A 21,933-nucleotide genomic window follows, 5' to 3' on the forward strand; every position below is an offset into this window, starting at 1 on the left:
AGCTGTGCCTTCCACTTCCAGGATGGGATACTACACCCTAACACAGCTAGAACAACACAAGGACAAATGAAGCTTGGCCCAGAGGTCTGGACGGAAGTGAGAGTGTGTGTGGAGACCCCAGGCATGTCAAGGTGACCTCTTGTACCCCAGTCCCACAGCCTCAGGAAGCCACCCGCCTCAAGGTGACAGACACACTATTTGTGTGGAAGAGCGCAGGCAGCCTTGTCACATCTACTCTGAGCTGCCTCCGCTTCACCCGCCTGGCTCCTCCTTGTGGCTGCTGCAGCCTATATTAGGAGTGAGGCAGATGGAAGCGCAGGACCCTCCCCCAAGCTCAGGCGCTGGGCACGTGCCTCCTCCTCCCAGCCTGCAGGAGCCTGGCCCACCACCCTACCGGAGCTCCAAGGAGGCAGCTGGGGGACGCACAGAGGAGCGAGCGCTTGGGTGTGGGGTGATGGAGGAAGAGAGGGAGGAAGGCAGAGAGTGAGCAAAGCCCAGAGCCCTGGGGACTTTGGACCAGGAAGGGGAGGCCAGAGTGAGAGCAAGGTGTGGAGCAGAAGGGAGGAGCCTGGGGCCCCTGCTGGGAGCCTCAACAGAAGGAGGTGAGCCTCAAGAGGTTCCCTGCGTTAAGAAAAGGCTGCTGTCCATAGTAACTGTGCAAAAAATCCACCCTTCCTCCACATGACCTGGCCCCATACCAGCCCAGGTGGCTCTGAGGAGCGGACATGGCCTACTCCCATTCGTTGGCTGTTCTTGGAGCTGACAGCAGGGCAGACCTGGCCTGAGCCCTGTATGGTGTCTGGATGCTGAAGCTGGGCTGCCTCAGGCCTGGGGTGGGGGTGGGTTGGGGGCACGGGGCACCACCCAAGCGTCCAGCGGGGGGTCCGGGTCCAACTCTGTCCCTGCTAATCCCCGCCTCCCCTCCTGCTCCTGCCCCCCACCTCCCCTCCTGCTTCTGCCGCAGGGTCTCTGCCTTCCCTGGTCACCTTTCTTCTCAAGCCCTTTGAGGGGGGACTCTCCAGGCCCTGGGTGTTCTGGATGCCTCCTGCCTCGGTTCCAGGTGGTGTTCCCTAACTTGGGTGCTCAGAAGATGCCGGAGACTGAAGCATGATTTGCATTTTAATAAAGAAAGTTGGATTTCAGTCATTTGCATTTAAATAAGGTGCTGCTTCCTCCCCTGCTGTTGGCACCTTTGGGAGAAAGCTCCCAGGCCTCTTCACTGAGCCAGCTCCCGGGAAGGAGGGGGAGCAGGCAGCAGCACCCCACAATTGCATCTCTCTACAGAGCTGTCACCCAGGCACTCACACGCACACTCATACCCACGTACTCTGGCATGTACCCACACTCAACGCACAGGAGCACCTATGCACGCATACAAGCGTGCACTAGACATGCAGACATACATGCACCATCTGCAGACTTATGTGGCTATGTGCACAAAGGTGCAAGTAAACCTGTGGGCGCCAAGATGGCGAAATCCCAGGTACTTGACACAGCAATGACACCCCTGAGCCAGAGGCATCTATGGTCCCAGCTCCTTCCTCTGAAGCCAATGGAAGGAGTCAGGAGAGCTGATGTACTCCCCAGCCAGTGTAGCCCGCTCCTGTCCAGTGTGGCTGTGTGCGCCCGGTGGCCACTTGAGTGCCAGTTGCTGGCTTCCTGCTTTCTCTGTAGCAGGGTTTGCCAGCCTGACTTCCTGAAGTTCCTAAAGTGCTTGGTAAAGGGGTGTCCTTGAGGACCCCAGGATCTGGAGGCATTTATGGCAGTGATGGTGCCAGGAGGGAGCTTGGGACAGCTGACAGCAGGGGTCTGACATGGTTGCCCCCTTGCTTGTCTCAGCTCAGTGCTGTCTTCTGTAGCCGCAGCCCAACTTGCTCTCCCTGACCCTACCACGCTGCTTCCCGTGGTGCTGTGGGGCAGCTAGGGCCCTGTAGAGCAGGCCAGGCAGGACTCAGTCCTCACACTGACCCTTGGTCCCCTCATCTATATGTGGGTATCTGGGCCTTTCACAGGTGGAGACTCACAGGTCAGCGTCATACTTGGGGTGCAGTATGACTCTCTCAGGCTCACTGAGAGTCCCTGCAGAACCCCAAATCCACACCTGGTGGTCTCAGCAGGACCTCAGAGCCCACATGAGTTAGCTCCAGCAGACACTACAGGCCAAGGCTGAGGCTGGCATGAGAAGGGCAGACAAAGCTTGAGGTGACCTGGTGCTGAGCCAGCTGGCCCCCTGGAGCCCGGGACTCTTTGTCTCTACAATGAGTGTGACAGCATCAGCTGGGACCTGATATTTGGGGATCATGTGTGGGTGGCATCTCCTGGACCCAGAGGGCCTTGGCTTGATGGACCTTTGATCTAGGACAACAGGTGTGTCTTTCCCTAGCAGTCGGGTCGCTGGCAGAGCTGAGCGGGGCCTCAGTCTCAGGTCCCTGTCAATACCACACCTTGCCTGAGACTTGGAAAGAGATGGGCAGGTACCACTGTGGAAGACCCAGCGGGACAGATCGAGGTCACTGGGGTTTTCAAAGCTGCGCTCTTACTCTCACCTACTGAGCCAGCACTCAGGAAGTCCCTCACACACTGTCATGGATGTCCTCTGTACTCACCCCCAGGAGGCTCAGAAACATCCTTAGCAACCCATGACAACAGTTGCCACCTCCAGGGACAGTTCACAGAGCTCTGCCAGACCAGGAGCTTTGGTCTCAGACACAAGCCGCAACTGGAGGACCGAGCTTGTGGACAGAAGGAGGCTGGAAGGAGCAAAGGCCCGCAGCCTCCCTGCACCTGCCCCCTGTGTTTGCTTAGCCTTCAGGGGTGTTGAAATGTTTGCCATAAAGGCACAAGAGCCTGAGGAGTTTGGTGCCCAGCACCCACCCAAGCACAAGACAAGGAGGCAGAGGTGTTGTACTGCGCCGGTGAGAGGCCCAACTTAAGAAAACAAGCTAAGGTTGGATGTGGTGGCACATGTCCTTATTTCTACTTGAGAGGCAGAGGCAGGCAGATCTCTAAATTTAAGGCCAGCTTACTCTACAGCAAGCTCCAGGATGGCCAGGTCTACACAGAGAAACCCTGTCTAGAACAATCAACCAACCAACCAACCAACCAAAAACCATAGTGAGTCCCAGGCCAGCCAGGGCTACATAGTGAGATCCTATCTCAAAACTAACAAACACTAAGGAGAAAACCTACTGAGAAATGGCATGCCTACGCACACATGCACACACAACGCACGCATGCACACGCACACATACATACGCACGCACTCACGTAGGCACCTACTAACACAGGTGCACAAAACACAAAATCTTAAAGGCAAGAAATCCCAAGCAGCAGACACAGCCACCTCCAGGGAAGGGTCAGGGCTGTCCTGGGCACTGCTATTTGGCATGGTCTGGGCCTCCCACCCGGCCTCTCAGCTGTCCCTCCATCCCCTGGGGGCCACATACGTGCCTGGCCACCTGGGCTCTCTCCAGCACAGAACTCTACGGGGAACTTTCTTGGAAACGTGTATCCTAGGAGTGGTCTCTTCCAAAGCCCTGAAGGTTCCTCAGGCGCAGATCACACAGCTCAGCCACCCCTGACTCCAGTGTGTGCAGGTCTTGAGAATGGCACTTGCGTTTTTGAACGGGGGGGACAGAGAATTCCACTGAGTGTATCTATGACATGTGAAACCATATGAAACTTGGATCCATAAATAAAGTTTTATTGGCGCATGCTGTGCTTGTTCCGTGCCAGGCGTCTGCAGTTGCTCTCATGGCTCCTCAGCAGCATGGGGTTGGAGGGTGTGCGGCCTGAGGTGAGCTAGCCTCAGACACTCCCCGGTCTTCCCCAGACTTGAGTCTCAGGACTCCTGGCCTGGGACATTGTGGCCTTTGCAGTCAAGGTTCTAGAATCAAGGGCAGGTCCACTGTCTGCCTGCTGGTTATGGAAATAGGCCCTTCCTAGCATGTGTCTGTCTTTACATCGTGCCTCCTGCTAAGCCTACCCGAGGGTTTCAGGGGAGCAGTCTTGGCAACATGTGACATGTGTAGGGACATGGTGGTGCTTTTCAGTCCCTGGAAGTTGCCCTTCACAGACACTGTTACTCCAGGCAGCTGTGGCATCCTGTCACAAGGACCACAGTGGGTGAGGACAGAAGCCAGGCAAGGAAACAGTGTCACAATGTCTATTCTAAGAGGCATGGTGCTGGTGAAGACCTCTGACTTCACATCAGTGAACACTCAGCAGGCTGGGCTGCCATCTGCCCAGGGGCTGGCTGGGGAAGGGTGCCAACCACATGGCAAAGATCTCGCCAGGGGTCTGGTGCATCCTCAGGGACATCAAGGGAGCAGGTACAGCCCTCCTCGTGCCCTGCGGGTTCAGGTCTGCACTTGGATGAACCCCAGCTCTCCCACCCAGCACCCACTACTGACCACTCCCCTGCAGGCTGTCCTAGGAGCCAGCAATGTGCCCTGTGGGAAATGGCACCCTCCCTTTACCCCCCACTGTGGCTTTATTAATTGTTTATATTGCAGTGTGTTAATTGGCAATAACCAGCATGCTGAAGTGTCTTTTAATCACCCTCTCTCAGCCCCTGAGGCTGTGAGGGATTGGTGGATTCAATAAAGTGAGAAGGAATTAGCAGCACCCCCCCTTCATTATCACAGTTAGATAAACTGCCAACACCTGTCAGCAAAGGCGGAAGGAGCCAGCCCCTCCCGAGCACCCCCACCCCACCAGACAGGAGCCTCTGAGCAGGACTCAAGGCACACTACCCTGGGAAACAAGAAAGCCAAATGCATACCTGTGTGTGTGCAAGGTGCAAGTGCACACAGCTACACAAGAGCTCTCACAGGTACACACACAGGCTCATGAACACATGTGTGCCCACATGTGCACACTCAGTACACTTAGGGCCCCTGACCCTGTGCACTCTGGGGGTGCCATGCTGCTGTTCTGGAGCATGTACCCCATGTTCTGCCTGTTTTGGAAAAACTGCAGCCCCAGAAGGGACAGAGTAGACAGGACTGCACAGTCACAGCAGGACCGCGTCAGAGACCACTACAGTGGTTGTGGACACAGCTAGCCCAGGAAGGAGTGAGGATGCTGGGACCAGAGTTGGTTCTGGGCACCTGGCTGCCTCTCCCCGCACCCCCCCCCCAATGGCCCTGTTCTGGGGGTGCACCATGCAGCTCCTCGGAAGGGGCCCCCACCTACCCTTCTTTCTGGTCATATCACTTACCCGAGCATGTCTGCCCAAGCCAGGTACTGGGGACAAAGGCACCGGAGGGTGAGGGTGCAGGTGAGTTCGTATGCATGCTCCCTCCTAGGACAGAGGCTCTGTGCCTCCCCCTCCCTACCCTCAGAGCTCCAGCTCTTTCCTGGACAGGCAGGGCTGTTCTGCCACAGTGCTCCCGCTCCTTCCAGCCTGGAGCTCTGCAGGCCCTGCGCCCCTGACAGTTCACAGCTCCTCCCCGCCGCCCCCCAAGACCCTCACAACCATGACCCTGTTTCTTCGCCCCTTTGCTCTTTCCTTCATCAAACGTGTTCCTCTCTGGGGTAGGCCCTACCTTCTGGTCTCCTGTGGGGAACACCTCCCTGGCTTTCCTCGGAGACTCCACTTTCTCCTCAGGGTATGGAATCCAGGGGCGTTGACCTTACTCTTGGCTCTACATGGCCACCTGGCTTTAACTCCCTTCATCTGTCTACATGGCCTGTGAGAGAGGTGCCTTTCGGTGGCAGCTTTCCAGCTCATAGGAAGACTGCCTGGAGCTGCCAGCCTGAGAGGGAAACCGAGGCATGCTGAGGCAGACACCTGCATCTGCCATACCTCAAGCTTGAGCCAGGAAGTGCAGTGCTGCCCTCCTGTATATTTTTACTTCAAATTTGGTTAATATAGGGTTTGCAGTGTCACCAGTCAGTATCAAACTTAAAGGGGACACTGGGATAGAGGGAGACAGATTTAATCAAGTAACACACTGGATGGAAGGTGTTAGGTAGGACGCCTGGAGATCTCCACCCACCAGCTTAGTCCACCTTGGCCTCCAGGTCTGCTTTCCCTCCCCCACATCCCCTCTCTACCCTGAGCTACTTACTCCATCTGATTGTCCACTGGCATATGGGTGTCCACCCCAACATAGCCAGGAGCCTCCTTCCTCCCCAGCATGTGCTCAGGCAGGCCCTGAGTACCTTAGGGCATTTCAGTGTCACTCAGGAAGACCCTGAGTACCCCAGTACCTCAGTACCTCTCAGGCAGGCCCTGAGTACCTTAGTACCTCTCAGTACTGCTCAGGCAGGGCCTGAGTACTTTTCACGACCTCAGTACCGCTCAGGCAGGCCCTGAGTACTTCTCATGACCTCAGTACCTCTCAGTACCGCTCAGGCAGGCCCTGAGTACCTCTCAGTACTGCTCAGGCAGGCCCTGAGTACCTCTCAGTACCACTCAGGCAGGCCCTGAGTACCTCTCTGTACCTCTCAGTACTACTCAGGCAGGCCATGAGTACCTCAGTACCTCAGTACCGCTCAGGCAGGCCCTGAGTACCTTAGTACCTCTCAGTACCGCTCAGGCAGGCCCTGAGTACCTTAGTACCGCTCAGTACCGCTCAGGCAGGCCCTGAGTACTTCTCACGACCTCAGTACCTCTCAGTACTGCTCAGACAGGCCCTGAGTCTTGCCCTTCCTTGTGAGCCAGGGTCATTTTGCTCCCTTTGGTTCCATGCCGCCACACTTCTTTCTGTTGTCTCTGAGCCTAGCTGCCAGGACTCCTCAGTCTGGCAGACTGGCCAAGCCTCTGGCTGTGGTCTAGAATCATAAGACAGTTGCTTGGGCGAGGCCCGAGGGCCCAGGGTCCTGTGGGAGGCAGGGAAATGCAGTCTGCCTGGGAGGCCCCTGAGGGTGAAACATCCTGTCCTACGTACTGCAGCTTGACTGGACCAGGCCCTGCTTACCCCTCTTTCCTGAGGGGTCCCATGGGGAGGTGACAGAGGAACATGGATCCCCTCCTGACATTAGGCGTCAGTCAGGCCTGCTGGAGACAGCTGCCTCCTGGGAGCACATGCTCAATAAAGCCTGAGTATGCCCCTATTCCTCATCTGCCATCAATCCCTGAAAGTCCTGCCTGTAAATGAAAAGCCATAAGTGAAGAAATATTTTTCATTAATTTTAATGAAAAAATTACTGAGAATATTCAATCCCTGCCATGACAGCCAATTTCCCAGACACAGGAAAAACCCTGCCCCTGAATAAGGAAAACACATTTACTTAAGTAATCAATAGCTGCCTGAAGTTAAGGCCCTGGCCTTGGCATTGACATGGAACTGAGAGGCCAAGGTCTCTGTTCCAACAGATGAGGGCAGAACCACCAGCCCTGAGAACATCAGTTTCTAGGCAGGGCCTCTGGGAGCCTACCAGGCCTTGCCCTCAAAAAATAGAATTATAGCAGAGAGCAAGACCTTTGGGGCAAAATGAAAGGAGAGATGGGGTGGGGGCGTGGGCGTGGAAATCTCACAGACCTATGATCCAGCTGAACTTGCTGTGTCTGCAGAGGACCTGGGTTCAGGTCCCAGCACCTGCATGGCGGCTCACAACTGCCTGTAACTCTAGTCCCAGGGGATCTGCTGCCGTCTTCTGGCCTCCATGGGTACCAAATGCACATGGTGTGCATACATACAAATAGGGGAAACACCCATATACAGTCTTCAAATAAATCAATACTTTTTTCAAAGAGGAGGAAGCACCTCCCTCTCTGCACCTGGCGGCAAGGCTCTGTAGTTTGGTCTGTTCAGGTCTGGCAGGATTCAGACCAAGGCACGGGGTGGGAGGTCACCACTGAGCCTGCCTGTTTTCCTCTGAAATCTATATGCAGAAACAACTCAGAATATCTTTAATAGGTGGATTAATATCAAATCCACTAATATTAATAACTAGAGAACAGGTGTGGCAGATGTGGCATGTGGCTCAGTGGGCAGACTGCTTGTCTTGGTGTATGTGACCTGCTTCTGCTCCTGCATAAAACAGGTGTGGAGGTGCAGCCTAAAAGCCCAGGACTCAGAAAGCAGGAGCAAAGTGTCAGAAGTTCAAGGTCATCCTCAGCTATATAGAGAGTACAAGGCCAGCCCAGGACACACTAGACCCTGCCTTAAAATAAAAAAGAAAATATTTCATAGGATAGACTCTGTTTCCAGTAGGTTTTAACTGAGGCGGCAAGACACATCTGAATATGGGCAGAGCCAGCCATGAGGCCTGGACCAAAGAAAGGGAGAAAGGGGTCTGCGTACCCCGTCATCTGTCTTTGCTGCCTGGGAGTGTCATGTGACCAGCTGCCCCTGGGTGTCATGTGACCAACTGCCCTTGGGTGTCATATGGTCAGCTGCCTGCAGGTGTCACGTGACCAACTGACTGGTGTCATGTGACCAGCTGCCTTCATGACTGTATCCCCTTAAGACTGTGAGACAGAATAAACCCTTTCTCCTTAAGTTGCTTCTGTCAGGTACTTCTACAAGGTCGTCACACAGACTCCTAGTGTGTGGCAGTTAATAGCCAATCCTCGGCTTCTCATGGCTTCGCTTATGATCTTTTGGCTTTCTGATGCTGTGGAAGCCACAAGAGAAACAGCCTTGAGTTTTGAATGCGGATGTTTTCCTGGGCGAGTGAGCAGTGGCAGTATCCTCTCCTGTGGTGCTGGGCAGCGGCAGCACACCTGAACACCCAGTCAGCCATGTGGTCCAGACGGACAAGACGCCCAGGCAGGGTGTGTATGTGCGGTTTCTCCCTGTGATGGGCTCATCAGACCCAGGTTAGTTGAGGAGCCTCTGCCCCAAGCGGAAGCCCCTGCTGAACTAAAGCCAGGGGTCTGGGAGTCAGCTAGGGTTGCAGGAGGGGCCCCCAGGCCAGGAGCCTACGCTTCCTCCAGCCGGTGTCAGCAAACCCACTCCTGCATGTGCTGTCACTTTCCATTTTCCAAATCGGCAAACAGACTGGGACCACAGTGGCTGCAGCTTGCAGGACCAAATCAATTGAGGGATCAGGCACTTCCAGGGGGGGTGGGGGTAGGGTTGGGGGTATGCCACCATGATGAACTCGCTGTTCTGCACTGGCCAACCCATGGGTCAGAACTGTCATAAAGACATGTCTGTGGTTTAGCGGTGACACTCAGTTTACTGGTCCCTAAGGTAGGAGGTCACTTTTTTTTATAGTACTTGTAACAGAGAGTCACACCTGGCTTCTCGGTTCTCCCTAGTGGGCCATGGCCCTGAGGTGGGAAGCCTGTGGGGTCTTTCCATGGCAGGGGCCTCTATTTCCCCTGACTGCAAGAGTAACTGTAGGGTGAGGTCATCTAGGGGCTGAGGAGCTGGGTGCCAGGCTGCCCTCCAGGGCACAGCTACAGTCCTGCCCCCTGGAGGGACAGAGATAGCACAACCATCTAGTTGCCCACTTCCCATGTGTCTGGTGGCCCAGGTGAAGGCTGGGGGAACTGACATGTCATCCTGGGTGTCACTGTGCAGGCTCAGCTCACTGTGCCACCTTTGAGAAGCCTTGGGTCTGCTACTGCCCGGGATGGGAGTACCCAGGTGAGAGCTGTGCAAGCTAGCCAGTGTGTATCAAGCCAGAGTTGCTGTGTGATTTCCTCAATCGGGGACCATACCCTCACAAGCCACTCTAGCTTTCTGTGCCCAGTGACAACCAAGTCCTGTGTGGGCTGCAGGGTCCTTCCCCAGGCCCTGTGGCTTGCTGAACTGTTTGCAAAGCCATCCAAGGCCGGAAACCGTCCTGACATGGCCTTCCATCCTTCCTTCTCCTCCTGTCTCTCCTCTGCCGTCCACGGTGTCCAGGCCTGGTGGTGACACAGAGCTCTCCCACAGCCTCTGCTGCGCCCATGTTTTCCCTCACAAACCTTGTGCTCTCCAGGGACTAGGCTAACACACCTCACGTCTTCGGTGGGGTCAGGGCCTCCCACAGGCACCGTATTTCCGTCTCATGTATCTAATGTTTAAAGGTAAGATGTATGCTCTCATCTATGCAAGGAGGAGGGGACCGCCTGGCAGAACTTCAGCAGTTCTGGCTCTGGCTATTTTGACTTTATTTATGTCACAGTGCCAAGGATTTTCTGGTCCCTTTTTGCCAATTAGCACAGATCATCATTTGGTTCTGGTTGGCATTAGAGCCTTCTGCAAAGTGTCAGAGCTTCTGCCAACTGCCCGAGAGAGTGCTGTGAACATGGAATTTCCTGTTACTACACTGTTACTGATAAACAGCCAAGCTCACAGCCATCTTCCCTCCTTGACTGAGACAGCCTTATGCCCATCCCATGCTCCTCCAAAAACTCAGCAGGGTCTCACCATGTGGCTTTGGCTGTCCTGGACCTGGCTATGTCAACCAGGCTGCCCTTCAAGTTCACAGAGGTCTGCCAGCTTCTGGTTCTGAGTGCTGAGATTAAAGTGGTGTGCTACCACACCCAGTCTCACCATTCTGAGTTTTCCTATTATACGTCCACTGCAAGTCAGCATTTTTGCATGTGGGCCATGCTCAACTGAGTCCAGATCCTGAATATTCTGAAAGAAACCAATAGAGGTTAGTGAGCCGTGAGGAACGTGAAGGTGGGGCAGGGAGGAGGCAGAGGGCTCAAGTCCCTCTGGGGTCTTGCCGTCCCAGGCAGCATTGTTGCGATAGGATGCTCGTATTCCCTGCCTCTTCTCTCCTGTCCACAAAGGGACCTGGTGAGGCTCCAAATCCAAGCAACACTGTAAGGCGGTAACTTCAAGAGCAATCTCTAGGTTCAGCCATGAGCAATTTCAACTCCATGGCAATATGCAATAAAAGATTTGCTCAGCATGGCCATATAATGGCCCTGAGTTTCATTCTGTGCCTCGAGGTGAACATTTTGATTTGAGCTCATCACTTTCTTGCTTTAAAATTATACAGTGTCCAGTGGAAACAGACTCCTCATCCTTTATAAGTTGCCCTGTGGCAACCGGCACTCACTCTCGCTTTTGGCTGTCACCTAGTCCCAAGTGGCTGGGGCCAGTGCATGATCGCCTCACAACTGTCTATCATGGTGGCCACTTGCCTGCCCAGGAGCATGAACCTGAGCCCATCATGGTGTCACAAGTGACTCCTGTTTCCCTCAGGGTTCGGCACGAATCCCACTCCTGGTACCAGCTTTCACATTAGGATTATTTGGTTACAGGCACCAAGAACTGGCTCTGAGAAACTGACCACAAACAAGGGCACATTGCGTGGAAGGAAGAGCAGGGCCATGGCTTCAGGATGCACAGGGGCCAAAGCCATGGGGGTGGCAGTGTGCACTGTCCCTTCTAGGATAGGACCGTAGGACACCTCAGCTCTAATCACCTTCAACTCTGTGTCCCCACTAGAGCCCCTGACTCTCAAGAGAAGCACCTGACAGTGAAGGGAAGGGGGTATCCCCGGGGTGGGCCACGCCCAGGACCAGGGAGGCTGCAGAGCACAAGGAAGAGATGCTAAGCACACACAACTCTAGTGTGGGCTTCACGGGGCTCCCTGCCTTCCCCAGCTCTGGCTCTTTTCCTGGAAGGCTCTGCCCTCCAACCCCAGCAGGCTCTCTTAGTCTCCAGCCTGGAATAAGTGCAGTTCTAACAGGGCCGCAGCACTGGTCTCAAAACATTCTAATTGTTTCCGGTCTCTCTGTCACTGGGGTGCAAGCTCAATGGCAAGGGAGATTGTTTCCCTGTTCATAGCTGTGGCCTCACAATGGCACACTTGGTGGAACACAATTGTCCCCAATAGAACCTGTTGCATGAACAAAGGATGGAGAGCTGGCCCTGTCACTGGCCTGATGCAGTGTTGGGAGTGGCCCCTCCCTCCAGACTTCAGTCTTATTTATTCAGCACAGGGTAGTTGTGTTCAAATATGGCTGGATGGTGAGGAATAGCTCCATCGAAGGGGTGTTATCAGTATCCTCAGAGCCCAGGGGCTGGGGGGAGCTGACGAGTAGCCAAAGAAAGCTTGGTGTTCTCCATGGATGCTAGGCCCACTGCTTACCTTCCCTGGAGTCAGCTGGCCCCCAGCATGTTCATCTTCCTACTCCACACGTCTCTGCCACTCTGCAGGCTCATGTCTCAGTATCTGGTGTCTGAGCTGGGTTCCTTCGATGACTGGCTCAGTTGGAGCCTCTTGCTCATACCTGTGCAAGAACAGGCAAGGATACAGGAATGTACAAAGCAGGTGTCATGTGTGATGTCATTCCTAAATGCCCAGATCTTACCTCAGTGCCTGGGGTAGTGATAGGGACCAGGGCTTCAAAAGCCCTCCTATTGGTTATGGGCTGTGGGCTTCCCTGGAAAGAGGACTTGGGCTAAGGGGCTAACCTCTGCTAACACAGCCCTCCAAAGAGCTGGCGGCAGGAATATCTGGAATCTGAGCGTTTCCAGAAGCCTTTCATTCCTCCTGTGGATTTGGGCAGCATGTCCCAATGTCCTGTGCATGAGATCAAATCGTTGACTTGCTTCACCCTGGAAGGAGTTGATTAGCCTGGCTCTCGGTCAGGGGTCCACTCAAGTGCCCACGTGCTGGGATAAGTGGCCTTTCATCAAGGGATGGAGGAATGGAGGAGAGTGCGCGCCCTAGTGCTGAGGAGTCTCATCCTCCGCTCTGGGAGTGCAAACGGCACAGCCACTTCAGGAGACTCTTGGATGGCGCAGCAGCCACATTCAGCCAAAGGAGCTGGCTATGCACTCAGCACAGGACCTGCAGACCACGATTACAGCAGCACCACTGAGTCACTGAATGTGAAAGCAAGCCTGTGAGGATGCCCAGACAACGGAATATAACTCTGTGCTGAAAGAGAGCCATTAAGAGGTGACAGTGTGCATACAAGATGTCCCCTATGGGCTAGTGTGTTTGACCCTGGCCCTAGGTGGGGGTGCTGCATGGAAGGCTGTGGAACCTGAAGGAAGTAGGTCACAGGCAGGCCGTGCAGCTTATGGCCCAGCGCCACTCCTGTCCTCCATTAGAGTCCTCTTTCACCTGATGTGTCAAGCTATTGCTGGTGCGGTTTCCTGCTGTGACACCTGCATCCCGCCCCCTTCCCCCCAGACCCCGTAAGACAAGCTTCTTCCTCCAACTCACTCCTTCCAGGTATTTTGTCATGGCAACAAAGAAAAGTAGCTGGTCCCCAAGGCGAGCCGGACCCCGGGGTCTGCAGGGGCTCAGTGCTGTAGGACTCCATCCCGCTGGCATTCTTGAAAAGTCAAAGTTATGAAGACAGTAGACTGTCTTTCTTGGCAGGGGCTGGGGCTGAATGGGGCCAATCAAGGAGAGTGTGGGGGTTCCAGGGCAGTAACACACCAAATGACACAAGGCATGTCTGTCCCACAGCTGTACGAGGGACCCCACAAAGGTAAAACCTAGAGCAAGCAAGGGCTTGGGTGGTGGCTCTGCATATGTAGTGTCCGATCTCCTGGCCAGGGCCTTGGGAGAGGGGGGAGGGGCAGGCAGCATGTGAGAATTGGACCTTACCCTCAATTTTGACATCTGTTCTCTCAGAGTGAAGAGAGATCATGACTAAAGCAAATCCTAAAAGAAAGCCTTTAATTGAGGGCTTGTTTACAGTTTCACAGAATTAGTCCATGGCTGCCATGGCAGGAAACATGCCAGCAGGCATGCAAGCACGGTGCTGGAGCAGTGTCTGAGAGTTTACATCCTAATCCGAACGTTGGACGCAGAGAGAGGAAGACTGGGCCTGGCGTGAGGTTTTGAACCCTTAAAGCCCACCCCCAGTGACGTACCAACAAGACCACACCTCCTAAGCCTCCCCAAACAGCTCCACTACCCAGGGGCCAGGCATTCAGACACACGAGTCAATGGGGCTGTTCCCACTCAAGCCACTGCATGGTATAAACCCAGGACCGTTCTTTTTTGGTGTGTATATCTGTGAACATGTGCACAGACATGTGGGTACATGTGGTGTGGCTCTGCTTCTTAACAATTAGACTTTAGTACACAACCCACTGTCCTACACAGGAGGGAAAAGAGGTTAAGGGGAGCAAGAGTAAACCTTCCAGGTATCAGTACCCTAGGCGGCTCCGAGCCTGCGCGCTGATCCTCTCCCGGGTAGAAGCAAAGGATATCCTTACCAATGGGCACTGCTGTTGTTCTGTGTTCGTGTGCTGTGTGCCATCACAGGCAGAGGCAGGGCCAGGCCATCAGCTTTATTCTGAAGGATTTAGGTCTTCCTTCCCAGGGGTCAGGGTGCAGTGGGTGTGTGGCCGAGAAGCTGCTGCGCCCCCTCTGGCTGGGAGGGCTCATTGCAGTGCGTGAAGTGCAGCCTGAGGAAATGCCTGTTTCACTGTCGGGCAATCAGAACCAACTGACTGTAAGCAACTTTCATATTCCAGGGAAGACTAAGCCCCACACCTTCAGACAAAAGCTCAATAGTGGAGTGGGGCAGGCTGCTGAGGGCATGTCACAGGTCTCCAAGACCCCCCAGAGAGCGTGCTGGGGCGCGGTTCTCCTAGTCTTCTAGGAGGAGAAGAATGGAAGTGGGAGGATTTAAGGTAGAAGGAAGCTGGCCCCCTGCCCCGCCCCACCCAGCCCAGCCCACCCCGCCCCCCCCGCCCGCCCCACCCCAGCCCACCTCAGCCCACCCCACCCCACCCAACCCAGCCCCACCCCACCCAACCCAACCCAGCCCCACCCCGCCCCACCCCACCCCAGCCCACCCACCCCACCCCATCCCGGCCATTCCCTCAGAATTTTGGGCTTCTGGGATGAATCCTAAAGAGTCCGCATCTCTCCAATCTGTCTGCCCTTCTGTGTGGTGCTAAGAACACAAGTGACCCGCCTGCTAGTGGCCACCTGACACGTGCAGAAGGGAGGCAGGGTCAGGAGCCTGCAGCGGCTGTGGAGACCCTGCCAGCAGGAGCCTCGGACCGGGCCAGTCCCCCAGGCGATCCTCCTTTTTGCCTGAATGGCTACGTCAGAGAAGGTGGCTGGGTCCTGAGGAGGAAAAGCCTTAGCAGCAGAGAGCTAGGGGAACCACAGAGTCTGATTTAAAGCCACAATGGGCCCTGGGGTCCAACTGAGTCCCTGCTCAAACTTCACAGGCCCCCCCTCACATGTTCACACAACACACACTCCGCACGTTGCACACCAGCACACTCAGATGCCCACAAGGGTGTCCAGAACTCACCTGTTCTTGCAGTGTGTGCAATAGTCACTAGCTCTATGGCTGGGGCACTGGCTTGCACTTGAAATTTGTGTGTGGATGAGGTGATCAGGGATCTGGGGGCCCTTGGGGGTAGTTCCCGGATGGGGACCTGTGGATTATACTTCCTGCTAGAATATCTTCTTCTCAGGTCTCTGAGGGCCGTGAAGACTAATGAGAGAAGTGACTTTTTACTAACTTTCTCTAAAGGAACCGCCATTTGTGTCTCATGATGGGAAATAATTTGATAAATAAAAACAGAATGTAAAGTTTAAGGCTTCACAATTCAGAGCAATGGAGCTCTGATCATCTACCCTGTAAACCCTCCCTCTACAGGCCCACCGCCATAGTCACAAGCTCGAGGTCTTACGCTGTTTCTCGAGCTTCCACTGTGCCACAGAGGCGCGAGCTTACTGCCTTCTCTGCGGTGTGGATTTCAGCACAGGTCACAGACAGCGACAGTGCTGGCACATGTAAAAGTTATCTCTTTTGTAACTTAAAAAGATTCTCGGAAGCTTCAGGGAATGCGCTCGAATCCACCTCTCACAGGTCAAATGGACCCCAAAGAAGTACTGTCAGTCAGCAGCCTGTTTCCCACCTGTCAATCCTGAGGGTGCCCTCCCCTTTCCCTGGTTTTGGGACAGCTCCCCAACTGCCAAGATTACTGGCCTAAAGGTTTCAAATGGACACCTGTGAAAAAAAATTTCTCCGTAAACTCCTTTGTTTTCTGCCGCTGACACATCTGTCCCAGCGTTCATGAGGTCCAGGTGTTTCATCAAAATCTGCACCCAAGGCAGCTCCAAAAGCAGCTAGCCCCTGTGGTCCCACGACCTGGACAGCAAGTAAAACGGCCTGCTTGTCCTGAGCTGGGCCATCATTCTAGCTTTTTTTAATACCACCCCCCAATAATGACACCCCAGTATCAGCAAGAAGTAGTTGTAGATGATTATGTTGTCCTTTATTCATTTATTATCAATAAAAGGCTGGAATGTTGGCTTCAGACCCAACATCTGTTGGGACAAGTGGCTGAGGTGCCTGTTTAACGTACCAAAGCAGACCTGGCCTCCAGGGTCTCCCAGCATCCCTTGTCCCTACCTGTTACAAGGCATGGCTGCCATACCCTGCCCTGTGCCCTGAACTTTCCAGCTGGCCTTCTCCCCCCACCTTCCAGAAGCTCTTCTCTATATAACCCAGACATTTTGGTGTCTCCTCTCCACATTTCTCTTTGTGTGAGCACACTTTTTCTCCGATACTTCTCTGTTTCCCAGTCTGCATGGAGACTTTCCCTGGCCTCCGTTCCTTGGGACCAGTGAACCCACCAGAGAGTGGCCCCGATAAACCTAACTCTATACTTTAATTTGGCTTGAACTGGCTCATGTTGTCGGTGGAGAAAAACCTATCCTGGGGGCCACCTGCGAAGGCATGGGACCCATGCTCCCCCACACCTGGCCCTGTGGGGCTGGCACCTGGGTTGCTGCCAGCCATGGCAGGACAAGTACTCCAAGACAATCTCTGCCAGGGCCAATGACCATGGAGACAGTCCTCGTGTGAACCCTGGCTGACTCTAAAGTCCTGTAGTGGCGTTAGCTGCCTGTTGAGTCACGAGGCAGCCCGAGCCAAGTCTAGGGGGCTTCTTGGGCCTTCTCCGCCTCATTTAGCCTTTCCCACCAGTGGATGCTGTCCTCATGCCTCTTGACACAAGAAATTGGCTCCCATTTCATAGTCCTAGGAGTTAAGAAGCACTCACCAGCATCCCTGAGGCTGACAGTCCAAGGGCAGCCTAGCCCCATTTTGAGCTGCTGCCTTGAATCGGCAGCTTGCGATTATGTCCCATGAAGTCCTCTTCCCTCACATTTACCCCACCCCGATCCCCACCCTCACCGCAGCACAGTATGGATCCTGGTGACCCTCTGGCCATGTTACTGTGAGGCCCACATGTCAGGTCCTTGCAGTGCCTCAGCAATGATCTTACCAATCTTATGGCCTTTCCTCAGGAATTCTCCAGCAACCATGCTCTCTCCTTTGCCAGACCTCAGGCAGGAGTTCACTCCTGTTTCCAGTGCATTCCAGACTTCTTCCTGTTCATTGCCTGGCTGGCTCCTTCTCACCTGTGAGGTGTCAGGTTAAACACCACTTTGCCCCAGAATGTAAAATGGGAGCGGCTTCAGGAAACTGTGTGGTTGGGTTGTTGTTTATTTGAAGAGGGTCTGACGTAGTAGCCCAGGCTGACCTTGAACTTGTGATTCCTCTGCCTTCCTTTCCCAAGTGCTGGGCGTATAGGTATGAGTCATCCTGCCCAGTTGTGTGGTCATTTAAAAAATAAACGCAGTGTATGACGACTAGCTCTGTCCTGGCCATCTGCCCCAGAGGGGTGCGGATGCGCCATCCCACGCTGCGCGCTCACTGGGCCCGAAGGCCACGCTCCGTCCATCCATCGCACACTGGGGGACTCACCTCCATGCCGTTACACCCAGGGTCATAAGGAAGTTGTGGTGACTCTGCTTTCAGTTCTTGTGGCCATCCACCAGGGGTGGGCCTACTCGGGCCTGTGGCCATCCTGACGCATCCAGACCGCTCCCAGCAGCCGTGTCACATCTTCACGTGTCACATGGAGTGAGGCTCAGATCCTTCTGCTTCTCCAACCCTTCTGGAGCTTCAGAGTCACACCATCCCGGTGTGTGGCTGCGTCTCCCTGAGGCTTTGCTTTCATCCCCCGGGAGGCTAATGATGGTTCACACCTGCTCATATCCTTACTGTCTGGCCATTTGGATGCTGGGAAGTTTTCCGCTCATATCATTTGTCTTTTGTCTTTTTTGAGTCAGAGTCCTTTGTATCAGACAGCCCAAGATTAGATGTGCAATTCAGATGGTGTCACCTCTTCTGCGTACTGTCTTCGCGTTCCTGAGTCTTTGTAGCTCGCGTGTTCCTAAGTCCCATGAAGTCGCCTTTGTCTTCTTTTGCCTATTGCTCGTGCCAATGTGCTGTCACAACTGAGACTCCATCACCAGCTTGGAGGCCGCCAGTCAGCGTCCCGCCATGAACAAGTGCCTGGTACAAACAACTTATAAAAGGTTTTAAAGTCGGATGTGGTGTAATCCCTGCACTTGGGAGGGGGAGGCAGGAGGCTAGGTGTTCAAAGCCAGCCCGAGCACATAAGAATGCCTCGGATGTTTTTATACCTATAGAGGCTTTGCTTTTAGACTTCTGTTGGGGCAGACAGCTCCTCATGGTGGAGGCATGTGGTGGTGAGAAACCATTCCCTCACGGCCCGGAAGTGAGCCTCACGCTGCCCTGGAGGGAGCACCCCAACGGCTCCTTCTAGGGTCATATCTTCATGCCTCCAGGACTAGAGGCGAGCTGGGGACCAAGCTTTTAACACAGTGACCTTTGAGGAACCTTCCAGATCTGAACAATAGCAGACAACATGGAGGCTTCCCTTTATTTTCTTCAGGGTTCCTAGTTTCAGCTCTTATGCCTGTCTTCGTTGGATCAGTTCCCCTGCCTTCCTGCCTCCATTTAGTCAGTACCGAGGATTGAACCCAGGGCCTCGCTCAGGTTTGGCAAGTGCTCTACCACTGAGCTACACCTCTGCCTGACTTAAGAGTTACTTTTTGTGGTCTATCATCACAGTTGGGGGGGGGGGGGGGCTCATCTCGGACACCTCCGCCACGGCTCTGGCTTACCCTTACAGCACAGGAGTTGGGGTGTTGTATGGTTGGTGTTTGCTCAGCAAAAAGCGGAAAAAGCCTTGGGAAAAAATTACTGAAAGTAAAAATAAACTCGCCTATGAAAAGGAGAAGCTCCAGATAAAAGTTAACCAGCTAGAAGAACAACCACGCTCTTGTACTGAAACCAGGCTGCGGAACAACCGTTTACACACACTCAATAGGGCTTTAGAGGTCAAGCATGCTCAGATGAAGTCTGTTCTTGGGGAAAATGAGGAAGAGCTGGCCCAAGCAGTGATGTGTCGGCATGCTGCCCTGAAAGAGCCAGAAGTTGAGAGGGGACCTGGAGGCTTTGGAGGACAGACAGAGAGAGCAAGAAGCTGGGAAACTTTCAGCCACAATGAGCAGAGGCTAAAGAAGACAGCTGCAAAGTTACAATCATGCTGGAGAAGAGTGCCAGCTTCTCCCGGTAAGAGGCAGGGGCTCTGGAGGAAGTCCAGGCCGAGCTCGGGCGGAGGGAGGCAGAGATGGCTCGCCTCAAGAAGGAAAGGTCTCTACATCAGCAGAGAGCTGGAGCAGAAGTGGTCCAGGGGCAGGCCAGGATGCTGGCCGTGGAGGCCCAGCATGGCAGCGAGATGGAGCTGCTACAGAAGTTTCTAGATAGAACTAGAGAAGACAACAGGAAACTGGCATGAGCCTGGGTCAAGCGCTCCAGACAAAAGGCCATCTGTAGTCTAAGGTAGATCGCATCCAAAAAAAAAAAAAAAAAAAAACTGGAAGGCCTGAGCTTGAGCGCCAGAGGCTGGGAGCCTGAGAAGAGCGAACTACTGACGAATCCAAAGAAGAAGCAGAATTGCACGTGGAGTGCACTGAAGCTCCGAGAAAGCAGAGAAAGCAGTTTCAGTCGGCGAGAAAGACTGCCAAGAAAGCAGTGCGGAGGGAAGTCTCTGAGCTAAAGAAAGTTCTTCATGAGGCCAACTTCAGATCCGTGGAAGTGTCCCGGACAAACCGAGAGCTACAGCAGAAACTTACAGAGCTGGGAAAAGTAGTGAACCGTAACAAGGAGAAACTAAAGAACTAAAAAGGCCCAAATAAAGCTGCGCCTGTCGGCCGAGGCAAGTCAGGCACAGAGTGTGGAGCAAACAGAAGCAGAACTAAAATGAGTAGAAATAACTAAGGATCAGTCTCAGAAAAAGAACAATGAACAGTCATGGAGTATGCAGAGATTTGTGTTGGAGATGAATACCTGCAGAAAAAGATGACGCAGCTGCCGAAGAGCCAGTATGAAACCTCAGCCTGAAATAAACAGCAGGAGCCAAGACTAGGGGCTGGGCGGAAACTGAGGCAGGAACTAGAAAAATTGGTGCCACATAACTGCAAATCTGGAAGAAGCTCACCGCCGGTTTAAATGCAGGGTTGATGACCTCAAGCTGAGCTGACAAAAACAAAGCAAAACCAAAACCAAAAAAAAGAAAAACAAATAAACAAAACAAAACAAACAAACAAACAACACAAAAAGCAGCTGCAGAGGCGTCCCCGGGAAGACAGGATCAAGGCGTGAGTTGAGGTGTCGCATCCCGCCAGTCTCTTCTCCACCAGTGGGAAACTAAACAGAACCTTGGGCTTGTGCCCAAGAAGAACCATTGTGACATAGGGAGGAAGAACTGCCCTTAACGTTGACTCAGTGTGTCACAGACTGACACTCCTACATGTCATCTAGACTAAGTTGTACAGTGCCAAACATTATTAAGAACAAAACAAGGCCTTACACTTTGGAAGGAAGTGTAAGCCAAGAGAAACACAATCAAAACGCTGTCTGTGCCAATAAGCCACATGTCACCAGTTAGATGGTCCATTAAATTCCTTCTCCTTTGGGACTTACTTCTATAGAGACCGTCTCTCTGTTCCATAAATAAAACTTGAAGTTGCTAGGAAGACAGTCTAGCTTCTCAGAGGACACACCACACACACACGCACGCACACACACACACACACACACACACGCACACACACACACACATGCACGCACACACACACGCACACACACGCACACACACACGCACGCACACACACACACACACACATGCACGCATCACTTTTTGCATATGGCGTGACTGGCTGACATCATTCTTTCGTTTCCGGGAGGTGAACCAGGTTCAGCTCTTCTCTGTCTGCGGCTTCCCATCTTTCTGCAGGGGCTAGGGAGACAGGCTGCCGGTGGGTGCTGGCTAGAGCCTGGACTGTCTGGTCACTGGCCGAGCCTCAGTTTCCTCAATGCTAAGACAAGACCAGCAAGTTGGATGGCATGGCCCCCGGGACTCCGCGTAACCCTCTGCACAAGTCAGTTCTCTTCGTGGGCTATGTCTCTGATGATAAGTGTCCTTATTTCACCGGTCTCCACCACACACACACAACTCACACACCCATCCGCAGGGCACACAGCTATCCAGCTATGACTCTCTCACTCAACCGCATGTCCCCGATTCAGCCACGTTAGCTTAGCAGCTCCAGACACTTGGATTTCGTTCCCTGGCAAACATCTCCAAAAGATATTCTTGGGACCAACATAGGGTTGCCAATGTTTTATTTTGTCAAATAGGACATTCAGAATAGCAAGCCTGAACACCTGTTACAAGCACCAAGTCACAGGAAGAGAGGGTGGTGGTGGACAGCTGCACAAGCTGGGCTGCCCTTGTTTTTTGGATGAGGGTGAGTGAGTGAGTGAGTGAGTGAGTGGCCAGCTTCCCTTCTTACTATGCACAGAAATGGCTGCTGCCTCTCATGGCTTAAACTCTGAGAAAATGCAAATTTCATCTAGAGCAAGCTCAACGGAGCACTCACAGAAGTGATGGCCTTTGAGGAGTCAGGGGCAGACAGCAGCAGCACAGGGGAGGGCTTGTAGCCATGCCCAGAGCACCGGATCTCTGGCAGTCTGCCTCACCTGGCAGGTGGTAGCATCTCAAGGCGCGCGCGCGCACGCGCACACACACACACCGCCCGCTACCCCTCACACTTGTGTGTTCCCCCCGCCCCCCCCCCAACAAAAGCACTGGGGATCTAACTGTCTTCCTGTGCAGCTAAGCCCTCTTCATACTGTCCAGAGGCCAC

The 21,933-nt window shown here is 53.8% G+C and overlaps 1 pseudogene; it reads left to right on the top strand.

Moving 5' to 3' along the window:
* Positions 1-20,264, top strand: part of LOC127195072 (coiled-coil domain-containing protein 150-like) — a 51,391-nt pseudogene extending 31,127 nt beyond the window's left edge.
* Positions 20,265-21,933: the final 1,669 nt, after the last annotated feature.

Source organism: Acomys russatus, chromosome 11 (assembly GCF_903995435.1).
Source record: "Acomys russatus chromosome 11, mAcoRus1.1, whole genome shotgun sequence".
Classification (NCBI taxonomy): Eukaryota; Metazoa; Chordata; class Mammalia; order Rodentia; family Muridae; genus Acomys; species Acomys russatus.